A 5,360-nucleotide genomic window follows, 5' to 3' on the forward strand; every position below is an offset into this window, starting at 1 on the left:
ATTTTAATTTGGACTCTCTAAGTGGATAATACTTATCCTCTTATCCTAATGGATGCTCCATACCCTTATCCAAACCCATATTAACCCAAGCCACATGATTGCTTAAGTTGTCATGTGACCACATGATTAATCCAATTAATCATCGGCTTTAGGCACACTAAGCTAGTGGCTCATGTCCCTAGGTAGTTGCTGGCCCATTTAGGTTCACTTTGTTTGGTGTGAGACCCCAAAAATGACCTTACATAAGCCCATATGGGTTCAACCCAGCCCTAGTGAAAAAGCTTGGCCGAATTCATTGTCAAGTACAACGAACCCCTGAGTCTATCAGCATGGGCTCTTAATGGACCCAACATTTATAATTAAATGGTCCTTGAATCCAGCCATCCTATGAAGGCCCAAGGACAATAGACTTAAGTAAAATATAGCCCATTAGGAAAACAGCCCTTAGTGGTATCTTACACTTAACCTCTCAGCCTATAATGATTAAAACACTACCCGACAGGGAAGGACCTCTCCCCTAACTACAAGGTGCAATGTTGCACTCTCTGCTTAGATGGATCCCGGTAATTAAAATCTTTTGTAAACCTTTTTCTTAAAACATAATATATATATATATATATTATCGTATAAATATATTTTGCAAAACAAATCTCAAACACAGTTGAAATCGACTGCCAGCAGTTTTGGTCTCCAACAGAGAGACTGCAGTCCCAATCATTCACTTTGTCCAAGAAAGGGTCTAATCAATCATTATGATCACCCACTTGAATGAATTCTTAGACTTCCCCGACATACCCAGGTTTTGACCCCCAAAGGATCTCATTGATTAGCATATCAAACATAGCCCAATCCGACACCCAATGCAGTACCATAAGGGGTATGTGTAACTTTCCTGTTTTGCCCACCAGTCTCCAAGGTCCAGGGCATAATTGGAAAATGGTTCGGGTTCAGTGTTTTATACAAACACACACTACAAGTGCTTTGGGTCCAACCCTAGCAGCTAAGACATGCTGCCCCAACTTTTTTGGCAGCACATTAGTGTCAGCCTTGGTAGGATAAACTCCCCAAGTCTGTCCAATGGTAGAGAACATTATAAACTAACATGAATCTCATAAATGTCCAGTTTCAGGGGTAATTACACAGAAATACACCAATCATAACATGAAAAAATTATGTAATTTTATTCATGTATCTATACATCAATCTAATTGGAGATAAGGACATACAATGTCTATCAATAAGCTAATGCTGAAAGTGTGATGGTTCGATTCTAATCCGGACAAACTGCAACACTACAAAAAACTATAAATCATAGAGTGCTCTCTATCTGCAAAAGTTGTCTTCTCCACGCGTTCCAGCAATTCTTATGATGTAAAAAAAAATAGAAAAACCCTAAATTCTATTACTTACATCAGAAAAATCCTAATACACTCTTTCTAAAAAGAAAAAAAAATTATTATAGGACAAATAATCAAATAATAATTTTCGAGTGCACAAATCTTGGAGCAACAAAAGATTTCAATCTCCATCACACAATCAGCCCAAGAAATAAATAAATCATAATAGAATAGTTCTAAATTATATCAGAATATAATCATAAAAATTTCATATCAATTCGCCCAAAACTAAGAACTGGTTTTTCAGAAAAATTGCTAACTACTCAAATCGGTTTGACTAGTTTTTGCCAATTCTAATCTTGCTTCAAATCTGATCTATTTCAGTTTAAGATTGAACCTTTGGCTCTGATACCACTAAAGGAAGGTTAAGTTCCATCATATGGGTGGCCGAAACATGATAGATGCAAAACCAAATTTCAAACACATTTGAGATCCACTGCTGACAGTTTAGGTTTCCATCAGGGAGAGTGTATTTTCCCGATCATTCACTTTGTCCAACAAAAGGGCTGATCCTGTCACTATGATCCACCCACTCAAATAAATTCTCGGACAGTCCCAACATACCCAGGTTTTGACCCCATCTAAGGATCTCACTGATTGGCACATCAAAGACAGTCCAATCCAACACCTAGTGCAGTATCATAATCGAGTCTAGGGGTCAAGTGCAACATTCTAGTTTTTTCCATCTATATCCAAGGTCTAGGGCAATTCTAGAATTTTGGTCTGGTTTAGGGTTGCAAGAAAACCTACACTGCATGTACTTCAGGTCTCACACTGACAGCTGAGACAAGCCACCCCAACCAACTTGGTGGTACATCAATGTTAGCCTTGGCAGGATAAATCTCCACAAATCTATACAATGATTGTGAATATTCTAAACTAAAACGAGTGTCATATGTGTCCAGCTTAAGGGTATTACACAGAAACATACTATAATAACATGAATCAAATATATACTTTATTCATTTACAATAAATGTCATAATGTACATCATGCTTATTAGAGCTAAGGGCATACACTATCTAATAGCTTCCACTAGCACTTAGGTCTAATCGGGTACAAGCTGGAGTCCCATACATTCCACATGTTTCTCAAACACTTTCTGTGTTAGTGGCTTAGTCAATGGGTCTGCTACATTTTCTGTTGATGCTACCTTCAGAATCAGTATGTCCCTTCTTCCAACTATTTCCCGTAGTACATACTATTTCCTCTCGATGTGCTTTGACTTCGAGTAGGCTCGTGGCTCTTAGCCTGAGCAGTGGCTCCAGTGTTGTCACACAACAGTGGAATGAGTGATGTGATGGAAGAAATTACTCCTAATTCCTTAATGAACTTCTTCATCCATTTGGTTTCCTTGGCAGTTTCACGTGCGGCAATGTACTTGACCTCAGTTGTGAAATCTTGATGAAAATAAAAAATATCATACTTTTATCCTTTAATGTTTAGTCTTTTACACTTATTTAGTGCCTAAATGGACTCATTATTCTCATATTTTCAATTAGAGCACAATTGGAGGCGTTAAGTGAAAAACGGAGCTAATTGGACAATTCTAGACAGTTTCGGCGTCGCTTCATAATCTGGGCATAACTCTCTCATCCGAGCTCCGATTGAGATGATGCAAGATGTTTTGGAACGATAGGAAATATATCTACAACTTTCATGTTTTGAGTTTTGATATATACATGATGAATCAAGGTCGAAATCGGACGCGAAATAGCTACAACCATACTGCTGACATGCTGGAAACGTTCCTTAGCCTTCAAGTATTCATATGCGGAAATCACCACTCTCCCACTTGCATTACAACTTTGTTTTATCTTATTTTTAATATCTTTCTTGATAAGTCAAACTTGGAGACTATTATCTAGAGAGAAATTTTAGGAGATTTTGTAGGCTTCTCTTGGGGGAGTGGAGAGAAAAGAAATGAAGAGAAGAAAAACAAGAAAGAGGATAATCAGACTAGAGCTGCCGCACCTCTTTTCTTCTTCTCCAATTCTTCCTTGAGTTTTCACCATGACCATGCGTGGCTAAATTCTGATACTTGGTCGAAGGAAACAGAAGCCTCAGAATCAGCAAAACTGTGAAATCTAATTTAATTTTTACTGTTTGATTTATGCTTTGAATATCGAATGTTCTTCTACGCTTATGTTCATGATTCTTTCGTCTAATCACTAGGAGGCCTGTTAGTTTATTATTCATTGCAATCTACTATTGGGTTATATATCATATCCGTAATTGTTTGATCCCTCTAATCTGAGAAGCAATTAGGGTTTAATGATTTGTTGCATCAGAAATTGTTAGATCTTAGGAAGAACAATCGACTAAATAAAATGCAACTGCTTGTGCTTGTGTTGTTTAGCTTCATCAATCTCCAATTCTTAAGGCTGCTACTAGATTAAATCTTGAACTCTTGTTTCGACTTATTTAGTAGTAAGGGTTAAGTAGATCGCTTGTTTTCTAATTAACTGCAATTAAGGAGAAATAGGAAAATAATTCCTACGGTGAATATTCAAAGTGTGAATTGATATATTTTTGCATCAATGATCAATAGTGAAATTCTGATGGTGGATGTTGACTTAGACCAAGATTTGTTCTTTTGATTAATTTTGGTACTTTAATTTGCATTGCTCTTCATTTTATTTTCTTTCTTTTTTAAATCTGGTTTTCATTATACTCAAACCCCCCCCCCTCCATCTTTGTTTATGCAGCACAAAAACTGGGCTAGATACTCTTTGTGGGAGCGGTCCTACTCACACTACTGCATGTGTTTTTAGGAGTATAGGTTTTATTTTTGGGTGCTTACGACAGCACGCCAAATTTCGGCACCATTGTCGGGGAGTTTTTCTAGTTGATTTTTGTGCTTCTTGTGATCCTTATTTTGTTCTTAAAATTTTTGAAAAAAAAAAGAGAGAGATTACTTTGATTGTTTTTGTTTTAGCATAGAATTTTACTATTTTATTTGTTTATTTATTTCCATCACTCTAGATTTTCTCTTGATATGTTTTTCATAGTTTATTAGGGTTTTTGTGATTTATGCCTGTAACTCGATTTTCTAAGCAAGGTGATTTGCAGTACGATCCAGAAATAGAGGGAACTTTGTGCAAGTTAAGGAGGGAAGATCGAAGTAATCCTAAAGAGAATGATCCAGCTCTTAATTCCCTATCTGTTAGTGGTTCTGATTTGAGAGATGAGGAAACCATGGCTGGAAATCGACCTTTGAAAGAGCTTGTTGCCCCTGATTTGAATCAACAACCCTTATGTATAACATTTCCTGCATTAGATGTTACTGCTTCTTTCAAATTAAAATCTTGACTGATACATCTCTTGCCCACTTTTCATGGTCTTGTAGGTGAAGATCCTCACAAGCATCTAAAGGAGCTTCATGTGGTATGCATGAGTATGAAACTCACGAGGGTAACTGAAGAGCAAATTTAATTAAGAGCCTTTTCATTTTCTTTGAAAGATTCAGCTAAGGATTGGCTCTATTATCTATGCTCCGGGAGTATTATGAAGATGTTGTTTTTGGAGAAATATTTCCAAGTTTCAAGGGCAGCCAACATTAGAAAAGAAATTTGTGGTGTAAGGCAGTACAACGAAGAGTCCCTACATGAATATTGGGAACGTTTGAAGAAATTATGTGCAAGTTGCCCCCATCCTCAAATCAGCGAGCAACTACTCATCCAGTATTTCTACGAGGGTCTTCAACCCACTAATAGGAGCATGATTGATGCTACTAGTGGAGGAGCTTTAGTGGATAAAACTCCCGAGGCCACGAGAAACATGATTGCAAATATGGCAGCCAATTCTCAACAATTTGGCACTAGGCTTGACCCTTTATCAAAGGATGTTAATGAGGTAAATATCTCTTCCCTTGAACAACAAATTGCGAGTCTAAGTTCTCTTGTTCATCAAATGGTTGTAGGTAATATGCAAATGGTGAAGGCTTGTGGGATTTGTTCAGTA

General features: G+C 37.2%; 1 non-coding gene across 1 annotated transcript; it reads right to left on the reverse strand.

The window, feature by feature from the left end:
• Positions 1 to 4,952: 4,952 nt before the first annotated feature.
• LOC148852710 (small nucleolar RNA R71) lies at positions 4,953 to 5,059 on the reverse strand. The gene has a single exon (XR_016100099.1). It is a non-coding gene; the product is annotated as a small nucleolar RNA R71 (small nucleolar RNA).
• Positions 5,060 to 5,360: the final 301 nt, after the last annotated feature.

This window comes from Nelumbo lutea, chromosome 5, assembly GCF_056320005.1.
Source record: "Nelumbo lutea isolate HS-2025 chromosome 5, American lotus-T2T, whole genome shotgun sequence".
NCBI lineage: Eukaryota > Viridiplantae > Streptophyta > Magnoliopsida > Proteales > Nelumbonaceae > Nelumbo > Nelumbo lutea.